Genomic DNA, 27,440 nt, shown 5'->3' on the forward strand with positions numbered 1-27,440 from the left:
TTCTGTCAATCAAGCTGCCTCAAGGCAGAGTTTCCCCGTGAATAAAGAAAAGAAAACAGTAAGGACAATACAGTGAGTTTTCTATTTAAAAGAACACTTTATTCCATTAATAGGCTATTCTATATACTGTAATTTGTCCCCTTTTACAGTTTAGAACTAAATGTTTTTTTTCTCATATGAACTGATGGGGATAATAAATGGTAGTTGTTACTCTTTTTTAGGATCCTGATGTCCAAACTCTATTCCTATATTTGGAAAATTCTGCACTTTATAAATCTCATTGGGAAGCCCTGCCTACCTCCAGCCCTGGAAGCTCAGTTTCCTAATCTTCCTTGCAGTGAGGACACAAGCCCCTGAGCTACGCTCCACTAATGGTAAGTTCATACCAGTCTTTGAACCGAAAACGGCACTGTGAAGCAAGGACTGCCCAGCAACCATTCTGGGGAGGGACGGTGGCAGCAGCAGTGGCTATATCTACTTCCAAGGGCCACGTGTCAGTTCTCAGAGCCATCCAGTGGCAGCATTGGTGATCTTAGTGATTAACCTATGGTGTCGACTGCTTAATGGCACTGGCAGTGGCTGTGCGATCTTCATCACATCAAAGATTTGGACAGTGTTCTTGATAGCTTGGCCCTAAGTCTGCAGCCCTCCTGGTGATTCTGTGAGCCACACAAAACTCTCATCATAAATTCTTTCCTACTTAAATCTGACAGAATTTAGTTTCTATCGCTTGCAGCTAAGAACCCTCGCTCTGAGAGTAGTTACTTGATTGTTTGTTCTAATACCCATTCTTGACAAACTAAAGGGGGTCACATTAAGCAGTTCCCCCAGTTTTTGAAAAGAAAAGAATATTGGTTTACGGAATAAAAAATATTTAGGAACCACGGTTATATACTATAAAATCCTAAGTTGTGCATTCAAAGCTCTATTTAATGAGCAATGAAAATGACCTAAACAGAACTGGTATCATCTTGAACTAGTACAGTGACTAAACAGAACTCTGGATAACCACATGGTCTATATTATTCAGTTGTTAATATAGCCAAATTAACCAGACTGACTTAGCAAACAAACCAGATTGACTATATGTCTAGGTAATTGCTTTCTCAGCTGCTGTGAGATGTTTGATCCAGTTAACAATATAGATCAGCTCCTCTTTTTAAAAGGTTAAAGCAGCATGTAATTAACTAATTACTGTATTGATTTATTATATTTACTTACTGAGTAGAGCTATAGGTTTTCACCAAGCCAGATGCCTGGCGTGCACGAAAGACATGAAGCTTATGATCTCAATTATCAACCATTCTTTCCATCTCCCCTGCCACCGCCATTAGTGGCCAACCACTATGACTTTTCGTCTGGGCTTTTGTAATTGCTCCCTAGCTAATTTCCTTTTTTTCTACTCGTGCTCTTCAGCAGTCCATTTTCCATTGAGGAACTAGGGTATTCTTCTAAAACATTAATTGGGTCATATTACCGCTCTGCTATAAATCCTTCAAAAATGTTTCCAGTATCCTTAGCTTTAAGTCCAAAGTGCCTAACACAACCAGGAAGGACCCACATAATCAGTTTATATTTCTAAACTTTTCTCACTGCTGCCACCTGCCCCTTGCCCCAATGTCCCAAATGTACTGTCCTCTCCATTCCTAAAATGCTTTCATCTCTTCCTGACTCAAGGCCTTTAATGATTCCTTCTTCCTGGCATGTTTTTGCTCCCCCTGTTCATCTGGCTAGCCCCTACTTAGACCTCCTGTTTTAGATTTCACTTCCTAAGGGACACCTTCTTTGACCACTCGAGACAGACCACTGATTGACTCTCTCAACACATCTGAAAGTTTTCTTTCATAGCTCTGATTGCAATCTGTAATTCTACATTTACATGCTGTTTACTTGTTTAATGTCTGTTTCCTCTATAATAGTCTGTAAGTTTAAGAAGACAGGGACCAGGCCTTTACCACCTGACGTTCAACAAAGCACCTTGTATGGGCTCCTTAAACATTTGTTGAATGAATGAATTAGCAGACGAATCCAAGGCTTATATAATCCCATGTCAAAATGTTGTTCTGGACAGGAAGTGTTCTGGACAGGAAGAAAAAGAGGGAACTCAGAGGAGCCTGGAAAGCCAAGGAAAGGCTCCTGGGGCCGGGGGCCCTTCAGGGAGACCCCAAAGGGTGCGTAAGATGTGAACAGGCTCTGAAGAGACCTGTGGGGAGAAGCTTCATTGCTAAGGAAAGGGAGGAGCCAGGAGAAAGGTGGCCAGTTGGCAGGAGAGAGTGAGAGAGGTCACACCTGGATGTCACCTGGATCTGGAGCTTGCTCTTGGGTGCCGGTGAGTAGATGGCTTCCAAGTGTACAGTAAGGCCATGAAGCAATTTCTTATTAATCCTGTCTCTTCAGTAGACACATTCATGCAGTGAAACTACTCAGGATGTAGACCACCAGGTGTGTGGTGTGGGCATTACGGCAGACACTGCAGGCTGGCTCCCTCCATCCCATGCCAGCCCCTGACAGGGGTGTGCTTGCTTCGTGCTGGAGCCTGCAAAGTTAAGATTACATGCCCAGACTCCCTTCAGCTTGATCTAGAGTCTGTCAGGCAGATAGACCCGTGCCACATTTGGGAGGAAGTGACATCATGCATAAGAGGCCACGCTTCTGCTGCTTTTTGCAAGCACAGTTGTCAAAGCACTTGCTTTTTTGCGGCAGCTGTAGCAGAGGTCTGAGAGTCAGTCACTAGCTTCCTGGATATTGAAGGCAAGGCACAGAGTATCCCTTTTGCTCACGCAGATCATGGCCACGGGAAAGTGATTCCAGGGTGAAAACTCTTGGAGAGCATATGATTTATGGATCTCTCTTAACTAATACAAGATTCAAAAGTCACTTTAGAATACAAAGACAGTGTCAATTCAATAATTTAAAATGCTCTCTGAACTTGATTTAAATTTAAAATCAACAAAACCAGGTCCTGCTATAGACTGGCCACCTGCAGGGCATTCTAGGGTGTGGTCCTTCTTTCTTTCCTCGTTCTTTATCCAGCTTGTTTTCCAGCATATGATCCCTTGGGGAGTGGATATCAGAGAGGTTGGAAGGGAAAGGAGAGTTTCTCATTTGACTGGTACTTTGTAATATGGCTTCATACTTTCTGGGTCTGGCAGATGTTTAAAGTTACTCACTTTTAGAGGTTCTCTAGAGACCTTGATATCATAGTGGTCTTTCACCTGCAGTTTCTCTGATCTGGGCGAACACATGCTATGCCTGCAGTTCCTTCCTCTACAAGCTCTAGGGAATGGGTGATCCAGCTCAGTATCATTTCTGTTGAGGTCTCTTTGTTTCTACGATGATCCTAATGGAAAGGATTAAAGATGGTTCTCCCACTGGCTCTCAAGTTCACACATATAGCCCACATCCCGGCCACAGGAAACATTCCCACATTCCTTGTCCCCAAAACTCTGTGAGTGCAGGTCCATCATAGCATAGCAGCAACCCTCCGTCACTCTGCCACCAAAACAGCTTGCCAACCCATCTCCAGCCTGTAGATTTTGAGGAGAGGAGTCAAGCCACATCCATGCTGATTCTGTAACTGCAGGGGAAACAGCAAGCTACCCAAATGATTCCCTTTCGGCCCCTCTTACTCAGTTTGTGTTAGGTGTTGACTGAAAAAAACCCCACACAACGTAAAAGTTGCAAGTTATGTTTTATCCTGAGACCTTACTGAAGATTATAGCCCAGGAGATAAGCTCTCAGATAGCTCCAAGGAACTGTTCCAAGGAGGTAAGGGAGAAGCCATGAAATATAAGAGTTTTTGCTCAGAAACAAAAACAAACATGTAGTTGACCATCAAAAGATTACTGCTAATCCCAAGAAACAGACATATCAAGTTAATGATTTTAGTGCTTTTCAAAGTGTGAGAAGATCCAAGAGTCTGGGCTCATTGGAATTATACTTTTGATATGCATCTTAACTATCTATGGCCAAAATATGTTTTTCTCCATTGGAATTCCCCCCAGGGCACACCATGGGCGGGGTGGAGGGGGGCATGGCTGCAATGGCTGATGGCTTGATGGCGGGCGACATTCTTTGTTAACTGAAGTGCAGGTGACATTCTTTGCCCCCATAGGAGTAGACACCCTTCCCCCTTAGGATGGGGGCTTGAGACTCATAGCACACCAGCATCTCTTTCTTTAAAAAATTTTCACACCTAATCCTCTCTCTCTACCCTCTACTATTTTAAGTCCTTGATAGGATTAACTCATCTAATCAGTTCCCTGCCATCTCTTACACCTACTTTGACATTTCTGCAGAGTAATCTATTTTGCAACTCACTGATCATATTGTTGCTACATGTATACATGTATTCTTAACATTTTTTTACATCATCTCTCCCCACCTCTAATTTCTGCCTTTCTAAGAGAACATTGCTTTGGGGGGATATTCATCCCATCTCTAGCCCCTAGCACGGATCCTGACTAGTATAATCCAATCATAGTACTTTTACCCCTCTTACCAATGATTGAATCAGGAATTAAGGTTTAAGCTAATCAGGAAAGTATTCTCCTGGTCTGTTATTATCTCAGGTTGAGCTTATGTCCTAAATTAGCCCAGTTATATCAAAAGGCAAGAGGTTCCTTCTCTATTTCACCTGCTTGGTATAAGAAAGGAAGTGTGTTGTGGTAGTTGCTACTGGCAGCCTTCTTGTGATCATGAGGAAAACTATCCTGAGGACAATACCAAACTATGGAGGAGACAAAGCTGAGACCTGGAAAGCTTTTTTTTTTTTTTAAAGGTCAGCAGATTTTTTTTTTAATAAACTTATTTTATTTATTTTTGGCTGCGTTGGGTCTTCATTGCTGCACACGGGCTTTCTCTAGTTGTGGCGAGCAGGGGCTACTCTTCGTTGCAGTGCGCTGGCTTCTCATTGTGGTGGCTTCTCTTGTTGTGGAGCAAGGGCTCTATGCGGGCTCAGTAGTTGTGGCTCACAGGCTCAGTAGTTGTGACACGCAGGCTCTAGAGCACAGGCTCAGTAGTTGTGGCGCACGGGCTTAGTTGCTCTGCGTCATGTGGGATCTTCCCGGACCAGGGCTTGACCCGTGTCCCCTGCATTGGCAGGCAGATTCTTAACCACTGCGCCACCAGGAAAGCCCCTGGAAAGCTTATTATGGTATGGCTGGGATTGTTCTACTTTTAGACTTCTTGTTGTAAGAGGAAATAAAAGTCTTTATTATTTTAGCCAATCTGAGTCAGAGTTTTTGTTATTAACAAGGAAAAGCCAGGATCTTCCATAGATTCCCTGTCAGATCATGAGTCCTGAACCATTCCCCGTGGAAATGGAAACATCCAGTGATGGAAAACAATTAGTATAGCATAGGTCACTTGTTTCTTCCAAGTGACTTTCAAGAACCAAAGGACTGCCCCACAATTTGGGGAAGAGGAAGAGGTAAAAGAAATGCCAGAGAGGCAAACAGCCCACTGAGACTAATAGGCAAAAGCTTTTTAAAGTAACTTCTGAAATAATTCTCTATTATGGCTGCAGTTTTAATGTCCCAGTTGCCTGGGCCCTGTTAGCAGCACCTGGGCAATTAATGTTATTTGAGATAATTACTTCACATGCATTGTAGAAGCCCACTATGCTTATTTCCTTCCAAGTGAAATCTTTAACCTAAATTTTATTAGTTTTTGAGGCTAGTAGGTATTTTGAAAAATGCAAATGTATTTTATAGAAAGATACCCCACCAACACATGAACTTATGAACTTCATTTTCAATGAAATAAATGTCTTTATGGGAAATTGCTGTTTCCAGCCAACAAGGCTCTTCAGTTAACCATTTTGTTTTTATTCTATTAGAGTATTTAATTCTATCAGTTTGGTAAATTACCTATGTACTCTGTCTATTTCTGGGAAGCTCAAGATCTCTTTGTGAGTATGTTGATGTGTTTGATGTGAAGAAATATAATCATGCTACAAGCAATGCCAGTTTGTCTGGCTACCTATAGCATCAATGATAAAAATAGACGGAATGAGAGACTTAGGATGGCATCATCTGTATTACGGTTGGAGGAATGATCAATAATCTCTGAATGTTATTTGTATCTTCCCCCTCCACCACTTTAGTTCAGACTCTCATTATCTTGCTGGATAACTACAAAGCCACTGAAGTGGTATCTTTTTAATCTCCTGTCTTCCCCCTCTCTGGTCCAGTCTTCACACAGTTTCCAGATACATCTTACAGGCACACAGCTCCCATCACATCACTGTCTCACTCAAGAGCCTTTAGGGACCCTCTACTGCCAGCCAAAATCAATGGCATTCAGGGCCCTGGTATTTAAGGGCTTTCTAATGTGACCCAAACACACTTTTCAAACATGTCTCCCAATCATTCCCTGCATGCACTGTATGATTTAAACCACTAGACTGTTTGCTGTTCCCCAAATATCTTTCCTGCTCACACTTCTCTGAGCCTTGCCTGTAATCTTTCTCCTATGATGATTGTTGTCTTATTCTGTTTGGGCTGCTGTAACAAAAAAATCATAGACTGAGTGCCTTAAACAACAAACATTTATTTCTCACAGTTCTGAAGTCTGAGAAGTCTGAGATCAAGGCACTGGCAGATTTGGTGTCTGGTGAGGGTCCGCTTCCTGTTATAGACAGCTGTCTCCTCGCTGTGTCCTCACATGGGTAGCACTTGGATGAAGTTGTGTGAGAAGGGAAGTCCATCACTGCTGGAGAAAGTCCAGAAGTTACAATGTGGGGGCAACCATCTAGGAGGAAAAGAGCAAGAGACCTCACAGAAGAGGAGGATAGGAGAGGGTGATAAGTCTCTGGGTCAGAGAGCTCGGAAGGACCATAGCAGCTTGGGATCTCATAACCACAGGGCTCTACCTTATCAGGACATGACAGGTATCATGACAACCTTGGGAAAGGTTTCACAGGGTATACAAAGCAGTTGGGCTCTAAATGGCTAAAAATCTGCTTATTGGGGCTATTTTTAAAAGAATTGGATGTGTACAATTTTGAGCATGATGCCAGTAGACTTTTGAACGAATAGATCTCAACATGCGGTGAAGTGATAAACAACCCACGGGTCAATAGACCAAGATCATCTTTTATAACATGTTTGTATAACTCATTTATATAATGTATTGGGTGATAACTAGCAGTCAGTGCCACAGCAACCATTTAAAAATTAAATTAAGTATTAAATATGCACATTTTAGGAAGTATCCAGCAAAGGACAATACATATTTTTTACTTATTTATTTATTTATTTTTTATTTATTTATTTATTATTATTTTTTTTTTGCTGTACGCGGGCCTCTCACTGTTGTGGCCTCTCCCGTTGTGGAGCACAGGCTCCGGACGCGCAGGCTCAGCGGCCATGGCTCACGGGCCCAGCCGCTCCGCGGCATGTGGGATCTTCCCAGACTGGGGCACGAACCTGTGTCCCCTGCATCGGCAGACGGACTCTCAACCACTGCGCCACCAGGGAAGCCCTGTTTATTTATTTTTAAAATTTATATTTATTTATTTATTTCTGGCTGCATTGTGTCTTCGTTGCTGTGCGCGGGCTTTCTCTAGTTGCAGTGAGCGGAGGCTACTCTTTTGTTGCAGTACGCTTCTCTTGTTGCACTTCTTTTGTTGTGGAGCACGGGCTCTAGGCATACGGGCTTCAGTAGTTGTGGCACGCAGGCTCAGTAGTTGTGGCTCGTGGGCTCTAGAGCGCAGGCTCAGTAGTTGTGGCGCATGGGCTTAGTTGCTCCGCGGCATGTGGGATCTTCCTGGACCAGGGCTCGAACCCGTGTCCCCTGCATTGGCAGGTGGATTCTTAACCACTGTGCCACCAGGGAAGCCCAATACATAGTTTTTAGAATGATAAACTAGGAAAGAATGAAACCGATTTGATTAGTGATGGCAGTACTTGGGAATGGAGAATGGGGAGAATAAAGTGAGCCTGAGATGTCCTACTGTATTTTTACTTAGAGGGAACTCATCACTCACTCTCCCCCTTTTCTCCCAAATAAACCCATGGGAACTCTAATCAGAGTTCAACCCAAGATACCCACGTTAAGGTGATGTTCAGTATGATGGGGAACAGAGGTTCCCCAATGCTACGATCACACTAATGATGCCCCCTGATGGCTGCTGTGTAAGATGTTTTCATGAAAGGACTTCCCTTCCCAATGAAACAGGTGAAAATGTTGGTTAGAATGTATTATTCTTCCATGGGGTGATGTCCTATTAGAATTGTCTATGTAATCACAATTTAAAATGTCCCACAATTTATATTATTCCCCTAAAGAGTAAATCTTTTTTGGGAGGGTTGTTTTAATACAGAAAGCTCCTACAGTTTGGACTCGTTTTCTACAGTTACGAGTAGATAAATACCTCAATTATTTGTTAGCATATAAGTCCAGAAGCACACACAACGATTCTTTACAAAATGAGAGGTTAGCATATTAGAAATTCACAAGTCCCTTAAGAAGTTTCTGGGACATGAGTCAAAATATAAGATTTTAATTATTGCTTAAAACTCCCTGGGATGTTTCCTAAGTTAGTTTGAAGAGGTAGTTTTAATCGTGTGACCCTTGAATCTATTTTTTGTTCACAAATATTTATTGAGTACTTGCTATGTGCCGAGCACTGGGCCAGAAAATGGGGACATGGCAATGAACAAGTTCAATGTGATTGCTGCTCTAATAGTATGGGGAATGATGCGGTGGTCATAAAGGTGCCCAAAACATTTGCCCCTGAAATTGAAGATTCTGACAAGGTAAGACAAAAATCAGTATTTTTACAGTTTTATTTTCTTCTGATCTGGGCTCCCCTGAGGCTGGAACTGATTGATTCCAGTCGTAAATCCTGTTGGAGACAAAGTGGGTGTTATTACCAAACATAAAATAGATAGCTAGTGGGAAGCAGCTGCATAGCTCAGGGAGATCAGCTCAGTGCTTTGTGACCACCTAGAGGAGTGAGATAGGGAGGGGGGGAGGGAGGGAGACGCAAGAGGGAAGAGGTATGGGGACATATGTATATGTATAACTGATTCACTTTGTTATAAAGCAGAAACTAACACACCACTGTAAAGGAATTATACTCCAATAAAGATGTTAAAAAATAATAATAATACAAACAAATGAATATGTCAAAACAGACACAGACTCACAGATATAGAAAACAAACTAATGGTTACCAAAGGGGAGAGGGAAGGGGGGAGGGACAAATTAGGGGCATGGGATTAAGAGATACAAACCACAATGTATAAAATAGATAAGCAACAAGGATATATTGTATAGCACAGGGAATTATAGCCATTATCTTGTAATAAGCTATAATGGATTATAATCTGTAAAAATACTGAATCACTGTGCTGTACACCTGAAACTAATATAGTATTTTAAATCAACTATACTTCAATAAAAAAGTATATAAAGTAAAAAAAAAAAAAAGGTGGGGGGGAATTGATAGCTGTGTAAGCGTATTAGTGGTTTGGGGACTTGAGGTGAAGCTCCAATTTGCTTCATTCAAGGTCCCTGATCTACCTCAAGGAGCCCACTTCACAGCATCCCACACTCTGACTTATCAAAATATTCATTTGACCTTGAAAACATTCTTGTGGATGTCATGCAGCTAGCAAACAATAAAGTATTTGAACAAAATGTTTGCATCAGTGACTCCAAATTGACACAAACTGTAGATTGCCTAGGATGAGAAACCTCTCAAAGGCTCATTTTATTTAGTGCCTGCAGGGTTTTGTTATTCTCTGTGCTAAAGATGACAAGCAGCAGTTAATTAAAGAACTGACATCCTTCAGTTCTCTTTTCTCACTAGTTGCAATATTCCTCTTTCTCCCCCAGCTCCCATCCACACTCCTGCCATTCCCAAAAAAAGTGCAAATGAAAGGTTTCACAGTCCTCATGTGAATAATCTGGGGGCAGATACAGTTCTCCTCATCAACCACTTTACAGCAAAGTCAAATCGTGTGCCCTGTTATGTTAAATTTTGATCTTTTTAACACAGGAAAAAATCATTTTGATAAAGGTCAATGCCTCCTTGATATTTATACACTTGAACCATATTGAAAATGCATTTTGAAATTCTGAAATCTTGAATTAATATGACAACGTGCAAAGACTGTGTGACACCATTTGTAATTCATTAGCACATACTTTACAATATATTAGCATCAAATGTGGAAGGCTCTGTCATGGTCCTGGGAAGCCTGGGAGTTTCATCCTGCTTTAGTCTCTAGCACCTTAAGGTTTTGACATGGATGACCAGAGACAATTCCAAATGATTCTTGCAGATCAGGAATAAATTAATTTATCCAGAAACCTGCTAGGTATAATATATGAGCCTGAGAAACATGCAGCCATCCAGCATATGTTTGTCTAGTTTCAAGCAGATTTTGAATACCAGACTGCCATAATGGGAATGAATTGTGACATGAACCTGGTAAATTGGGGACTGCATCTGCTGTCCTGCACCTGGCATGTGGCGTCCTCACATAGTGACTCTGCAAATGATTAAAGATCCCTACAGTTCACATCATTTTGAAATAGTGCCTGGGTAACCTCACATGTATCGTCAACAGCTCCTGGAACAGATGGAAATCTAACAGTGTCATAGATTTCGTAAGTTGTTCTTTGCTGATGCTAAAACCCACTGGACTATTTATTTTAAGGACTTATTGTCTTGGGAATCGGAAAACCAGTCTCTGATTTACAGATACTCACAGTGTCTAAAACAGTGATTTAATGACTATACTTAGTTTGACTATTACCTAAAATATTTAAATTTTAGCTCTTAAAATTTCCCAAATCCCCCCAAATCCTTTGACATCATAAAATATTCAGAATTCCCCTGAACTTGAAAACTTTTGTAAGGAATACAGCCTAGGAGTTTATGTTTAAAAATATTTATAAGGCTGTTTCTGGTTTTGCCATTATTAAAAAGAAAGCTGAATCCTCTGGATTTTGGAATTGACAGGGCTGCTTCATGTTTATTATTAATCTCTGTGACCAACCTACTTGGAATTGTAGTGCAACATTTTTGATCTGTTGTATAGTGTGTGCGTGTACGTGTATGTGCATGTGCATATATGCACACACATGTATAAGTGTTCAGATCTTTATGGAGCAAAACAAATGCACTAGTGCATGCGTGAATGTGGGCTTATCCTTGTGATCATTGTTGCCTGAACAAGCCAGCTTGTTCTTTTTTGTTTGTTTGTGTTTTTGTTTTGTTTTTTTGATAAGCCAATTTTTATTGTTTTTATTTTTTAACATCTTTATTAGAGTATAATTGCTTTACAATGGTGTGTCAGTTTCTGCTTTATAACAAAGTGAATCAGCAATACATATACATATGTCCCCATATCTCTTCCCTCTTGCATCTCCCTTCATCCCACCCTCCCTATCCCACCCCTCTAGGTGGTCACAAAGCACTGAGCTGATCCCCTGTGCTATGCGGCTGCTTCCCACTAGCTATCTATTTTATGTTTGGGAGTGTATATATGTCCATGCCACTCTCTCACTTTGTCACAGCTTACCCTTCCCCCTCCCCATATCCTCAAATCCATTCTCTACTAGGTCTGCATCTTTATTCCCATCTTGCCCCTAGGTTCTTCTGACCATTTTCTTTTTTTTTTAGATTCCCTATATATGTGTTAGCATACGGTATTTGTTTTTCTCTTTCTAACTTACTTCACTCTGTATGACAGTCTCTAGGTCCATCCACCTCACTACAAATAACTCAGTTTCATTCCTTTTTATGGCTGAGTAATATTCCACTGTATATATATGCCACATCTTCTTTATCCATTCATCTGTCGATGGACATTTAGGTTGTTTACAGTTCTTGGCTATTGTACATAGTGCTGCTATGCACATTGGGGTGCACGTATCTTTTTGAATTAGAGTTTTTGTATTTTCTGGATATATGCCCAGTAGTGGGATTGCTGGGTCATATGGTAATTCTATTTTTAGTTTTTTAAGAAGCCTCCATACTGTTCTCCATAGTGGCTGTATCAATTTACATTCCCACCAACAGTGCAAGAGGGTTCCCTTTTCTCCACACCCTCTCCAGCATTTATTGTTTGTAGATTTTTTGATGATGGCCATTCTGACTGGTGTGAGAGGATATCTCATTATAGTTTTCATTTGCATTTCTCTAATTATTAATGATGTTGAGCATTCTTTCATGTGTTTGTTGACAATCTGTATATCTTCTTCGGAGAAATGTCTATTTAGGTCTTCTGCCCATTTTTGAATTGGGTTGTTTGTTTTCTTGATATTGAGCTGCATGAGATGCCTGAATGTTTTGGAGATTAATCCTTTGTCAGTTGCTTCATTTGCAAATATTTTCTCCCATTCTGAGGGTTCTCTTTTGGTCTTGTTTATGGTTTCCTTTGCTGTGCAAAAGCTTTTAAGTTTCATTAGGTCCCATTTGTTTATTTTTGTTTTTATTTCCATTTCTCTAGGAGGTGGGTCAAAAAGGATTTTGCTGTGATTTATGTCATAGAGTGTTCTGCCTATGTTTTCCTCTAAGACTTTGATGGTGTCTGGCCTTACATTTAAGTCTTTAATCCACTGTGAGTTTATTTTTGTGTATGGTGTTAGGGAGTGTTCTAATTGCATTCTTTTACATGTAGCTGTCCAGTTTTCCCAGCACCACTTATTGAAGAGACTGTCTTTCTCCACTGTATATTCTTCTTCCTTTATCAAAGATAAGGTGACCATATATGTGTGGGTTTATCTCTGGGCTTTCTATCCTGTTCCATTGATCTATATTTCTGTTTTGGTGCCAGTACCATACTGTCTTGATTACTGTAGCTTTGTAGTATAGTCTGAAGTCAGGGAGCCTGATTCCTCCAGCTCCATTTTTCTTTCTCAAGATTGCTTTGGCTATTTGGGGTCTTTTGTGTTTCCATGCAAATTGTGAAATGTTTTATTCTAGTTCTGTGAAAAATGCCAGTGGTAGTTTGATAGGGATTGCATTGAATTCGTAGGTTGCTTTGGGTAGCAGAGTCATTTTCACAATGTTGATTCTTCCAATCCAAGAACATGGTATATCTCTCCATCTATTTGTATCATCTTTAATTTCTTTCATCAGTGTCATACAATTTTCTGCATACAGGTCTTTTGTCTCCTTAGGTAGGTTTATTCCTAGATATTTTATTCTTTTTGTTGCAGTGGTAAATGGGAGTGTTTTCTTAATTTCACTTTCAGATTTTTCATCATTAATGTATAGGAATGCAAGAGATTTCTGTGCATTAATTTTGTATGTTGCTGCTTTACCAAAATCATTGGTTAGCTCTAGTAGTTTTCTGGCAGCATCTTTAGGATTCTCTATGTATAGTATCATGTCATCTGCAAACAGTGACAGCTTTACTTCTTCTTTTCCGATTTGGATTCCTTTTATTTCTTTTTCTTCTTGGATTGCTGTGGCTAAAACTTCCAAAACTATGTTGAATAATAGTGGTGAGAGTGAGCAGCCTTGTCTTGTTCCTGATCTTAGTGGAAATGGTTTCAGTTTTTCACCATTGAGGATGATGTTGGCTGTGGGTTTGTCATATATGGCCTTTATTATATTGAGGAAAGTTCCCTCTATGCCTACTTTCTGGAGGGTTTTTATCATAAATGGTTGTTGAATTTTGTCAGAAGCTTTCTCTGCATCTATTGAGATGATCATATGGATTTTCTCCTTCAATTTGTTAGTATGGTGTATCACGTTGATTGATTTGCTTATAGTGATTCTTATCCTTGCATTCCTGGGATAAACCCCACTTGATCATAGTGTATGATCCTTTTAATGTGCTTTTGGATTCTGTTTGCTAGTATTTTGTTGAGGATCTTTGCATCTATGTTCATCAGTGATATTGGCCTGTAGTTTTCTTTCTTTGTGACGTCTTTGTCTGGTTTTGGTATCAGAGTGATGGTAGCCTTGTAGAATGAGTTTGGGAGTGTTCCTCCCTCTGCTATATTTTGGAAGAGTTTGAGAAGGATAGGTGTTAGCTCTTCTCTAAATGTTCGGTAGAATTCGCCTGTGAAGCCATCTGGTCCTTGGCTTTTGTTTGTTGGAAGTTTTTTAATCACAGTTTCAATTTCAGTGCTTGTGACTGGTCTGTTCATATTTTCTATTTCTTCCTGGTTCAGTCTGGGAAGGTTGTGCATTTCTAAGAATTTGTCCATTTCTTCCAGGTTGTCCCTTTTACTGGCATATAGTTGCTTGTAGTAATCTCTCATGATCCTTTGTATTTCTGCAGTATCAGTTGTTACTTCTTTTTCATTTCTAATTCTATTGATTTGAGTCTTCTCCCTTTTTTCTTCATAAGTCTGGCTAATGGTTTATCAATTTTGTTTATCTTCTCAAAGAACCAGCTTTTAGTTTTATTGATCTTTGCTATCGTTTCCTTCATTTCTTTTTCATTTATTTCTGATCTGATCTTTATGATTTCTTTCCTCCTGCTAACTTTGGGGGTTTTTTGTTCTTCTTTCTTTAATTGCTTTAGGTGTAAGGTTAGGTTGTTTATTTGAGATGTTTCTTGTTTCTTAAGATAGGCTTGTATAGCTATAAACTTCCATCTTAGAACTGCTTTTGCTGCATCCCATAGGTTTTGGGTCATTGTGTTTTCATTGTCATTTGTTTCTAGATATTTTTTGATTTCCTCTTTGATTTCTTCAGTGATCTCTTGGTTATTAAGTAGTGTGTTGTTTAGCTTCCATGTGTTTGTATTTCTTACAGATTTTTTCCTGTAATTGATATCTAGTCTCATAGCATTGTGGTCGGAAAAGATACTTGATATGATTTCAATTTTCTTAAATTGACCAAGGCTTGATTTGTGACCCAAGATATGATCTGTCCTGGAGAATGTTCCATGAGCACTTGAGAAGAATGTGTATTCTGTTGTTTTTGGATGGAATGTTGTATAAATATCCATTAAGTCCATCTTGTTTAATGTGTCACTTAAAGCTTGTGTTTCCTTATTTATTTTCATTTTGGATTATCTGTCCATTGGTGAAAGTGGGGTGTTAAAGTTCCCTACTATGATTTTGTTACTGTCGTTTCCCCTTTTATGGCTGCTAGTATTTGCCTTATGTATTGAGGTGCTCATATGTTGGGTGCATAAATATTTACAATTGTTACATCTTCTTGTTGGATTGACCCCTTGATCATTATGTAGTGTCCTTCTTTGTCTCTTGTAATAGTCTTTGTTTTAAAGTCTATTTTGTCTGATATGAGAATTGCTACTCCAGCTTCCTTCTGATTTCCATTTGCATGGAATGTCTTTTTCCGTCCCCTCACTTACAGTCTGTATGTGTCCCTAGGTCTGAAGTGGGTCTCTTGTAGACAGCATATGTACCGGTCTTGTTTTTGTATTCATTCAGCCAGTCTATGTCTTTTGGTGGGAGCATTTAATCAATTTACATTTAAGGTATGTATGTTCCTGTTACCATTTTCTTAATTGTTTTGGGTTTATTATTGTAGGTGTTTTCCTTCTGTTGTGTTTCCTGCCTAGAGAAGTTCCTTTAGCATTTGTTGTAAAGCTGCTTTGGTGGTGCTGAATTCTCTTAGCTTTTGCTTGTCTGTAAAGCTTTTAATTTCTCCATCAAATCTGAATGAGATCCTTGCTGGGTCGAGTAATCTTGGTTGTAGGTTTTTCTCTTTCATCACTTTAAATCTGTGCTGCCACTCCCTTCTGGATTGCAGAGTTTCTGCTGAAAGATCAGCTGTTAAACTTTTTGGGATTCCCTTATGTGTTACGTGTTGTTTTTCCCTTCTGCTTTTAATATTTGTTCCTTGTATTTAATTTTTGATAGTTTGACTAATATGTGTCTTGGCATGTTTCTGCTTGGATTTATCCTGTATGGGACTCTCTGTGCTTCCTGGAGTTGATTAACTATTTCCTTTCCCATATTAGGGAAGTTTTCAACTACAGTCTCTTCAAATATTTTCTCAGTCCCTTTCTTTTTCTCTTCTTCTTCTGGGACCCCTATAATTCAAATGTTGGTGCATTTACTGTTGTCCCAGAGGTCTCTGAGACTGTCCTCAATATTTTTCATTCTTTTTTCTTTTCTCTGCTCTATTCTGCAGTAGTTATTTCCACTATTTTATCTTCCAGGTCACTTATCCGTTCTTCTGCCTCAGTTATTCTGCTATTAATCCCTTCTAGAATATATTTAATTTCATTTATTGTGTTGTTTATCATTGTTTTTTTGCTCTTTCATTCTTCTAGGTCCTGGTTAAACTTTTGTTGTATTTTCTCCATTCTATTTCCAAGATTTTGGATCATCTTTACTATCATTATTCTGAATTCTTTTTCAGGTAGACTGCCTATTTCCTCTTCATTTGTTAGGTCTGATAGGTTTTTGCCTTGCTCCTTCATCTGCTGTGTGTTTCTCTGTCTTCTCATTTTGCTTAACTTACTGTGTTTGGGGTTCCTTTTTGCAGGCTGCAGGTTCATAGTTTCTGCTGTTTTTGGTGTCTGTCCCCAGGGGCTAAGGTTGTTTCAATGGGCTGTGTAGGCTTCCTGGTGGAGGGGACTAGTGCCTGTGTTCTGGTGAATGACGCTGGATCTTGTCTTTCTGGTGGGCAGGTCCACATCTGGTGTTGTGTTTTGGGGTGTCTGTGGCCTTATGATTTTAGGCAGCCTCTCTTTTATTTTTTTAAAAAAACATATCAACATTTTATACTATACTGTTTTAAATTTTTATATTTTACCTTCTTTGTCTTGAACCTTCTTAGGGTAAAAAATGGCATAAAAGTATAAATAAGTACATGTTAGCTTTAATTACTTATCATAATGGCCACCACCTGTTTAGCATCTTACTGTGGCAACTTGTCCCTGCCAAGCCCTGTGGTATGTGCTTTCCATGCTTTGTTCTATTTAATTTTTGCCATAATTCCATGAGATAAGTATTATGTTCAGATTCTTTTAGTTGTAAATGATAGGAACACAAGTCAAACTAGTTTAAGCAAAACGAATTTACTGGCTCAATTAGCCAAAGGATCTGGGGGTAGTGGTTCAGCTGGATCCAGGGCTCAAACAGTGCTATTAAGGTACTATCTGTATCCCTACCTCTAACCCTACCCTCATCCCCGTCCCTACCTCTAGCTCCACCCTTGTCCCTATCCCTACTTCCAACTCTATCTCTATGCCTATCTCTAACTGTATTCCTATTCCTATCCCTAACTCTACTCCTCTCCTCAGCTCTATCTCTATCCTCTCCTCTGTCTCGAGCTCCATCTATATCCCTTTCCTTATCCCCATCTCTATCTCGCCAAAATCTCTCTTCCTATAGCAATCATGGTGGGCGTCAATAGACTCAAACTTATATTCTACCCCCTTAGTAACCCAAACAAAAGGGAAGCATCTTCTCTACAGTCTGGGAGTAAAATCCCAGGGAATTGTCTGATTGGCTCCCTTGGGCGTTCTGCCTCTCCCTGAAGTTGAGATTGATTAGGGAGGTGGGCAATGTGGTTGACCAGGCCCAGGTCATATCCAACCATGCGAATAGAACAGAGCTCAACCCCTACTGAGCTAAGCACGTGGAGTGAGTGTCCCTACGGGAAGGTAGAAAAATGCCTGGCAGGCAAAAATGGAAGATTTCTGTTCTCTCCTCGCAGATGAGAAAACTGAGCTCAAAGAGATTACTTCATTTTCCCAAGGACACATGAGAGGTAAGTCATGGGGCTGGGATTCAACTCCAGTTCTGTCTGACTCTACAGTCTTTGTCCCCTAACACTCTGCTGAATTACCTTCCTTTATACAGTACTAAAAAGTAAACAGTAAACCTTCAAAGTTTAAAAGATGATGAACCAGAAATAAAGAAAAATAATTACTTTGCCCAAATTTGTGAGATAGGGCTAAGGCTGTGATCTGAATTGCCCCCACCCCCCATATCCTACCCAACCAAGTTAAGTATCCTTACCAAAAAAGTATACTATTCCTTTTTATACATTGTTCAAAAACAAACAACTAAAAACATATGTGAGTCACTTTATGCCTTTAGGGAGTTTACGTTTCATTTTTCTTGAAGCTTTGTTCTTTACATAGATAGTTCCTATAAAGATATTTTATACTCAGCTTCTTAATACCTTTTTCTAACTAGACATAATCATAGCAACCTTAAACTACTCAAATGGATTCCTACGTGAACTCTACTTGTCTTGGCACTGCTTTAACACTGGTCATGTTTTTTGGTTAAAAAAACCTCTACCCTAAGAGAATACAGGCTACCCTTCCTACATTCTTTCTATGTTTAACACTCATCCATAGGAATTCTAAAAGGTTAAGACATGCCACATCAATATTAAGGGATTGGGTGCAGGGAAGGATCTTAGAGATGATTAAACCCAATCATCTCATTTCACAGATGAGAGAAATGAGATTCAGAGGTTAAGTGGCTTACCCAAAGTCGCTCCACTGCTTTGGCAGAATTTGGGAACCTAGTTTTTCTGATGCTTTGTCTAACACTGTGTCGTTACCCACATTGCCCCATATCTCATTTACCATGCCCTGCTGGGTCTTCCTCTCCAGGACCTGAGACGCAACCTCCTCTGAGACTTTGTGGGCCAGAAAATTCAAGCTATAAACATGTGCCCTTGCCCATTAGCCATGTGATTAAAATAAAGACGAGACAGACACAATCAAATTCCAAGGAATAGGAAAGTGTGACTGAAAAATGCCAGGGTAAAGGTGTGGAGGTGGTTCAAGATGGCAGAGTAGGAAGATCCTGAGCTCACCTCCTCCCATGGACACACCAAATTTACAACTACATATGGGGAAACTACCTCTGAGAACAGCCTGAAGACTAGCAAAAAAGAGGGCTACAACTAAAGATAAAGGGTAGGGACTTCCCTGGCGGTCCAGTGGTTAAGACTCCACACTTCCACTGCAGGGGGCACAGGTTCCATCCCCAGTAGGGGAACTAAGATACCTCATGCCACGTGGTGGCCAAAAAATAAATAAGTAAAAAGGTAAAGGGTAAAAGCCACATTGAGATGAATAGGAGGGGTGGAGACACGGTCTGGCTGGGATCCACATCCCACAGGCCGAAGGGAAATCACAGCCTCAGAGGTTCCCCCTGAGGAGCAAGGGCTCCAAATCCCACATTGGGGTCCCCAGCCCGGGGCACCCACACAGGGAAGATGAGCCCCCATGACATCCGGCTTTGAAAACAAGTGGGACTTATATCCAAGTGGGCCAGAGGGCTGTAGGAAACTGAGAATCCACACTTAAGGGGCACGCACAAAAACTCCAAGGCCCAGCACAGAAGCAGCAGTATGAAAGGCACCTAGAGATTCATTGACCAAGTTTAGGGTATGTGCCTGAGGGCAGGGATCTGATGGAACTTTTTCTTATAAAGGAGCTGGTGGATGCCAGTTTTGTTGTTTGGTTGGTTGGGTTTTTTTCTTTCTAGCTCACCCTCTACCTAGCTGGCCCAGTGCTGGCAGGTGCCATTACTGAGTCTCCCCATGCAACCAATTAACCCTGGATTCACCCATGAACCCAACAGCACGGTGCTCTTCCAAAGCAGCCCCCACACTTCACCAGGCCTGGCAGGTGCCCTTGGCTGGCATTGGAGCCAGGCAACCGAAACAAAAGGAAAAATAAACAAATGGGACTATATCAAACTAAAAACGCTTTTACACCGAGAAGAAAAATATCAACTAAATATAAAGGCAGCCTACCAAATGGGAAAAATATTTGCAAAAATGTCTGATAAGAGGTTAATATCCAAAATATATGAATAACTCATACAACTCAATATTTTTCTTTAAAAAAACCCAGCAATCCACTTAAAAAATGGGTGGATGTTCTGAATAGACATTTTTCCAAAGAAGACATACAGATGGCCAACAGGTACATGAAAAGATGCTCAACATCACGAATCATCAGGGAAATGCAAATCAAAACCACAGTGAGATACCACCTCACACCTGTTAAGATGGTAGTTATCAAGTACACAATAAATAACAAGTGTTGGCAAGTAGGCAGAGAAAGGGAACCCTTGTGCACTGCTGGTGAGAATGTGAATTGGTGCAGCCACTATGGAAAACACTGTGGAGGTTCTGCAAAACATTAAAAACAGAACTACCATAAGATCCAGCAATTCCACTTCTGGGTATTTACCTTAAGAAAACAAATTTTCACTAATTTGAAAGGATATATGCACCCTTATATTCACTGCAGCATTATTTACAAAAGCCAAGATATGGAAGCAACCTGAATGCTCATGGATAGATGAGTGGACAAAGAAGATGTAACACACACACACACACACACACACACACACACACACACACACACACACTGGAATATTACTCAGCCATAAAAAAGAATAAAATTTTGCCATTTGTGACAGCATGGATGCACCTAGAGGTATTATGCTAAGTGAAATGAGTCGGATAAGGACAAATATTGTATAATTTCACTTATATGTGGAATCTAAACAAAACAAATGAGCAAACAAAACAGAAATGGATTCATTGATACAAAGAACAAACAGGCGATTGCCGGGGAGGAGGAGGCAGAGTTTGGCAAAATAGGTGAACGGGATTAAGAGGTACAAACTTCCAGTTATAAAATAAATGAGTCACAAGATGTAATAGACAACATAAGGAATATAGTCAATAATACTGTAATAATTTTGTATGTAACAAATGATTACTAGAATTATTGTGTTGATCATTTTGTCATGTATTTGATTGTCAAATCACTATGTTGAACACTTGAATCTAATATAATACTTTACATCAACTGTACTTCAATTTGAGAAAAAAAAGTGAGAGAGCAGGAAGAATCAAAGACAGTGCAGATGTGTCCTGCTTGAGGAATAGCACAGATGTCATGGCTGTGTCAGGAAACTCTGAGGGAACCCACTAGCTCCTGTTCTACACATTTCACATAAGGCTTTCATCTCGTAGCTAACGTCTTTCTGTACCTTTACAATGAAGACAGTAGACTCAGAGAAAAATGTATTCCTTCTATTCAATTTCATGTCTACCCTAAAGCTGTTTAGAAAGTGATTTTTTGATATACCTCTCTCTACATAAAACAATGGTCCAACCTGTAGAAATAGTAGAGAGGGTTATTAGATCTCTAATTAGTTCTCAATTGTTCTGCATTTCATAAAAAGGTTGGAAATAAATCCAGTTAAACATTTTCTTTAATGCCAGGAGATTTTAACAGATGCTGTACTTGATGAATTTAAGTATGCTTCTTGAATCTTGTACAGAAACTCATTTTCATTATAGAACAAATAATTCTACCACTGTGTCATAGAAATGAAAAAAGAAAGAAAGAACACCAAGATAAAAGAGTGCCAATAAGTCCTTGCAAATGACTGTTAAAAATTGTCCAGATAATTCTGGTATTCTATTTTTCTATCCCAAAGCATTTCTGTTCTCTTCCTTTTAATAATTCCTTTTCCAAAGGTGTTCAAACCACAATAAATTGTCATGTTGTCATAGTAGCCTCATCTCCAGATGTGAATTAATTATATGTTGACTTGAAGGAACATGATTTTCTTATAAAATGCTAGGCCGATACTGCTAGTGAAGAGATTAAGCTACTTTGAAAACTCTGAGGTAATAAAATTCTATTAATCATAGTGCTGTAAAGCTTCAAAGTATATCTTCATGTTAATGTTCAGAAACCTAAATGACTTCTTTCAACTGTAGCAGTTTCACTGGAATAACAGAGTTCTATAGTACTGACGTACATCCTTTAATAAAGGTATTTCTCAGAATTAGGATATATGTTCTAATTCTGTATACCGTGAAACATATTCTGGGCTTTCTTTCACTTAAGTTCAGAAATGCAAGGCCAGGCCTACACAAGACTGAGCATTTCCTCTTAGGCCAAGAATGGCAAAGAGTTTTCAACTGAAGACTGAACTCCAATATATCTAAAAATAAGTGTTGGGAACGACTGTGAGTGAGATTCCAGCCTCTGTAGGGAATGAGAGCTTTATCGGTTGGTGATGTCTCCCACAGACAAAAAAAGGAGATGCAGCACTCTGTGGTGCATTTATACTCTCCAAAAGATAGTTCTTATTGTCTCTTTGTTTTCTTTTGTTTCAGTTTTAATTTTTATCAAACTTATATATGTACATAGCTAGAAAGTCAAATAGTCATGGTTAGAAAGCCCAAGAGAAAGACAAAAATCAGTAGTTTCCTGATCAACCTCTTCCCACCCTTGATTTTCACTCCCAGAGGTAACCATTTCAAGTTCTTTAGCTATTCTTTTCGTATTTGCCTCTGTAGTTCTGAGAGTTGTTAGGTACTTGGAAACAACAGACTGACTCTAGACATGGGGTAGCTCATGGGGATGCTAAGCTTCCAAGAACAGTGATTAAACCATACAGCAGACTCCCCTGAAAAAAGACACATTCTACCACCACGGGCCCCATGGATGTCAATTCTGCTCTGGAACTCAACCTTGTGGCCGCCCTCCAAAGCTGAATTGCTCTGCTACAGCCCTCACCAGCCAAATGCTTTCCATATGGGATCACCTTCCTCAAGTTGCTCACTTCTAGATCAGAATCTCACGGGAGTGAGTCTGCTGGCAGAGCCCAGGTCACATGGGTCTGCGCTAGCTGAAAAGGACACTGGAACAGAATTTGGGAGTTTATTTTGGGGATACAGGATTCATATGGCAGTAAATTCCCCAAATATAACAGTATGTTGTTCAAAAGGAGTTAGACAGCCTGAAAAGAAATGACAAATACCTACCACAGCTTTCTAATGAGCAAGTTTATTCTACTATTTATTAATTTTGTATTTTAGAGATTTTCTAGGCTCTCCCCACTGTTGAAGATACATCATGACACCCCTGGACACCACACAGACTCCTCCTTCATCTACCCACACATTTATCTATATCATATTTTTAAATAGATCAGTATTTGAGTTTGCATTATTTTGTCTATGTGAACATTATTTTTATCTTAGCTAAGTACTGTATTATATTCTTTTCTTTTATAATGTTATGTTTTCCCTAGAATTAATAGTTAACTTTTTTCATTTGATAACTTTCTATATACCTATCATTAATGCATTCTAAACTTTATTCCAGAATTGTAATTTCTTGTATCATATTTTAAAATTTCTAAGGTCTATTTGGTTTTCTAAATGTTCTTTTTATAACTTTTGTGTGCATGTGTCATGGATGTAATGGAGGGATGTAATCATCCGTGAAGATGATTATAGTTTTTTGTTTTTGTTTTTTCTGCTTCCTATGTTGTTTCATCTGTGCTAACTTTTTCTATTTGTTTTGGTCTGTCTGCTGTTAAAAGTTTCCCCAAATCTCTTGTTATTCTTATTTTGCTCATATTTAAGAAAGAGGACTTAAAATTGTGAGAAGAGAGAATAGGGCCTATTAAAGACTTGGCTTCACTGAAGGATAATGAGTAGAACACAGCTATTTCATCAGGGGTCTCCCAAGTGCAAGTAGTTTATTTTGTTTTTCTCATTTTCCTCTTTGGCTGATCACTTTCCTCAGAGAGGAATCCTATAATCTCCTGCCTTTAAATATGACTGCCAGCATTCTAAGAGCTGAGCCATGGAAGAGGTTGTTTAGAATAGAGGCTTTCATTCAGTTCCCCTGTTTTTGGTATGGTACTCCGTCCTCCTCTCTGCTGAATGCCCTAAGTCTGGAGACCTCTGGTTTGACATCTCCAGAGAGTAAACCTCTAGTTTTCTGCCAGATTCAAGAAGAGGCAGTTATCCAGCTGGGGAATGGTATAGAGGGAAGGATCTGGGTACACCCTATGTAGATGTTCAATCAACACTCTGTTTTCTTCCCTACCTGTTCCGCAATATTTTGAAGTACTTGGTGGATTCAATTCCTGAGCTTTCTTTTCTGGAAATCCCTGGCATGAGTTGACGTACTTCAGCTCTTGTAGGCTTAGATTTCAGCTTCCCCTGGTCTAAGGAGTCAGTCACCACTAATCCATCAGCTTTCCAGCTGCCAAAATTACACCACTGTCTTCCTTCCTGTTCTTTCTCTTCCTGTTCCCTTCCCTTTCTCTCTCCTCCTTCTCTCTCTCATTCTCTCTCTCTCTCTTGCAATCTCTCTCTCTCTCTCCCTCTCTCTTTCTCTATCAGTATCTACCTCCCTCCCCCTCTTCTTCTATTTCTCTGTGTGTGTGTATGTGTGTGTGTGTGTGTGTGTCTATCTCATCTTCTATTGACATTGTAGTGGAATTTCAGGAGAGGAGAGTAGGGAAGGTATGTTTCAATCTTCTGTATTAATCAGAAATCCTTTGTTATATATTCTTTCTTAAAATCTTGTCAACACCCTGTCATCCAACAGATAGAATTGAAATTATGTTTTTCACAATTTACAGGGCTGATTTTATCCACTTTCAACAAATCAGGTCTTCAGTACTAACAAACTGGTGTTCCTGTTGGGCTTTTGATCATTATGTTGAGATCTGGGTAAGGTCTCATCTCCATTCTCTTCCAATCTCAATCCAATGTTTATAGCTAAAAGTTAAATCTCTCCCTGTTATGCACACTTGCTACCTTCTAATTATATAAGCAATACATGTTTATTTTAGCAAGTTTGGAATCACAGAAAGACACAAAGAAGGAGTAAAAAATTACTTGTAATTATTCCTCTTTTTCAATGTAATGTGTAAAACTCCTCTGCAGTCCACTAGGTTCATTTCCAACCACCTACCATACCTCTGTAAGTACTATCAACATTTTCATCTGTAAGCTTCTAGAAACTTTTATGCTTACACCTACATATGTAAGATTTGGTTGCAAAATAAAAAAATCACGCTATATATAAAATAAAATAAAAAAATCACGCTATATATATAAATATATAAAAAATAAAAATAAAATAAAAAATCACGCTATATATATCATTGCTTGCTCTGTTCTTTTTAATTAATGATATATCAACAATGCTTTTCTAAGTTAGTATTTTTTAACATACCTCATTATTTTTAATGGGTATCGATATGGTTTTAAAATACATTCACAAAGTAAAAGAAGTCCATTAATTCTTGATACTCCTTTCCAAAAGGTGGAGCCTAATTCCCCTCCCCTGAGTGTGGACTGAACTTAGTGACTCGCTTCTAATGAATAGAATGTGGTGGAAGTGACATTATGTGACTTCTGAGACTAGATCATAAAAGGCATAGCAGCTTCCCCTTTTCTCTTTCTCTCTCAGATCACTCATTCTGAGAGAAGCCAGTTTTTTGTCATGAGGACACTCAAGAAGCCCTGAAGAAAGACCTATATGGCCAGGAACTAAGGTCCCATGCCAACAGCCAGTGAGGAACAGTGGCCCTCTGACAGTACACATTCAAGTGAACCATCTTGGCAGTGGATTCTCCAGCCCCACTGAAGCCTTTAAAAGAATGCCACGGGAGGAGTTTGGGATTAACATATATACACTATTGTATATAAAATAGATAAACAGCAAGGACCTACTGTATAGCACAGGGAACTGTACTCAATATCTTGTAATACCTATAATGGAACTATAATGGAAAATAATCTGAGAAAGATTATATATATATATATATATATATATATATATATATATATATATATAACTGAGTCACTTCGCTGTACACTTGAAACTAACACAACTTTGTAAATTAACTATACTTCAATTTACAAAAGTGAAAACAGCCCCACTGACATCTTGACTATAATCTCATGAGAGACCCTGAGCCAAAGCCACCCAGTTAAGTTGCTTCCTGATTCTTGACCCACAGCAATTGTGATATAATAAATGGTTGTTATAAGCTGCTATGTTTTGGAGTAATTTGTTACACAGCAGTAGATAATGATACTGATTTTGATACCTGGAAGTTGGGTGCTATCCTAATAAGTACCTAAAAATGTGGAAGTGGCTTTGGAACTGGGTAGTGGGCAAAGGCTGTAAAGGCTTTGAGGAGAGTGTCAGAAAGTGTTAATAGAGGCCTGGTTGCCATAGGGAGACTCTGGTGAGAGCTTACAGGAAAGTGAGGAACAGCTTTAGGGAAACTGGAGAAAAGGGGATCCTTGTTACATAGTGGCAGAAAGTTTAGTAAGACTGTCCCCTGTGGTAATGTGGAAAGTAGAAAATGTACATGATGTGCCAGGTAATCTAGTTAAGGACATTTCCAGGTAAAATGCTGAAGGTGCCACCTGGTTTCTTCTTGCTGATTGTAATGAAATATGAGAGGAAAGAGAGAAACCAAAGGAAGGATTGTCAAACACAAAGAAGCCAGAACTGGATGGTTTTTAAAAATTCTGTCTTCGCAGATGGCAAACAAAACTAAAATGAAGAAATGGGTTTGCAGCAAAGATCAATTCCAGGCCACTGCCAAGAAAGCCTAGTTTAGAGATGAGGCTAAGAGTATAGCTTTAAAATACTTTGCTTATGACCTCAGGAAGATCTAAGATGGTGCCTCAGAGAACTGTTCAAACAACAGAGCTTTGAAGAAGCTAAAGGGTACTGTCCTTCCATAGTTCAGCAGAAGTTCAAGGTAGAGAAGAATTTACCTTGAAGAGATTTGTGGGTGTGGCTTTTGTCTAATGAAGTAAACCCTGATAAGATTCATGGCAGGCCCACAGAGTTTCTAAAAATAATTATAATTACAGAAATAACACCAGCTTAGACTGAAGGAGATAGTACACAATGAAAACAGGCATTTGGAACTCCAAAATTTTACTGAGAAAACTACACAGCTCCAAAATAGGCTAACTTTCAAGGAATGAATCAGGAAAGTAGAAAATGTACCTGATGTACCAGGTGACCTTCAGAGGTTCTTGAAGCCAAGAGCCATGAACAATCATTCCTGGTCAGGAGTAGGAATGAGTTTGAATCAAGAACTTCTAACATGTAGCTGAATGGATTTCAGAATTGCTATGGAACAGTGACTGCTTTGGACATCTCATTTTTTCTCTTTTTGAACAAGAATGTCCAGAGTGGTTATCCTGTGCCTGTCCCGTATATATATAGGATGAGTTATCCCCTCATGTATGTATTTATGTATGTGTATATGGATGTATATATATATGGATAACTTGTCTCTTTAGTTCACAGGGCTTGAGATCTAAGGAACCATACTCAAGGAGTTTCACTTAAGGAATGACACCTGACAAGCCAAAGCCTCACCTGGATCTGATTAAGTTGACATGTTTCTGGACTTTAAACCGATGCAATAAATTGTTGAAACAGGTTGGTTGGGGGATGTTGGAAGGGGATGAGTATATTTTCTATGTGAGAATAATTTTAATCTGTGGCCAGAGGACAAGTTAAAGAGTTTTAAAATACATCCATAAATCATTCAACACACTTTCCTCCAAAAATGGAGCCTAATTCACTTTCCCTTGAGCTTAGACTGGATTTGTTGACTTGGTGCTGATGAATAGAATATTATAGAAGTGATAATGTGTGATCTCCAAGACTAGTTCATAAAAGGCATTGCAGCTT

The 27,440-nt window shown here is 39.4% G+C and overlaps 1 long non-coding RNA gene across 1 annotated transcript; it reads left to right on the plus strand.

The window, feature by feature from the left end:
• The first annotated feature begins 226 nt into the window (after window positions 1-226).
• LOC113610045 (uncharacterized) lies at window positions 227-27,146 on the plus strand. Its single transcript, XR_003428914.1, has 3 exons — window positions 227-374; window positions 17,618-17,671; window positions 27,044-27,146. It is a non-coding gene; the product is annotated as an uncharacterized LOC113610045 (long non-coding RNA).
• The last annotated feature ends 294 nt before the right edge of the window (window positions 27,147-27,440 follow it).

This window comes from Aethalodelphis obliquidens, unplaced genomic scaffold (genome assembly GCF_003676395.1).
Source record: "Aethalodelphis obliquidens isolate GAN/ISIS:26980383/991018 unplaced genomic scaffold, ASM367639v1 scaffold60, whole genome shotgun sequence".
Classification (NCBI taxonomy): domain Eukaryota; kingdom Metazoa; phylum Chordata; class Mammalia; order Artiodactyla; family Delphinidae; genus Aethalodelphis; species Aethalodelphis obliquidens.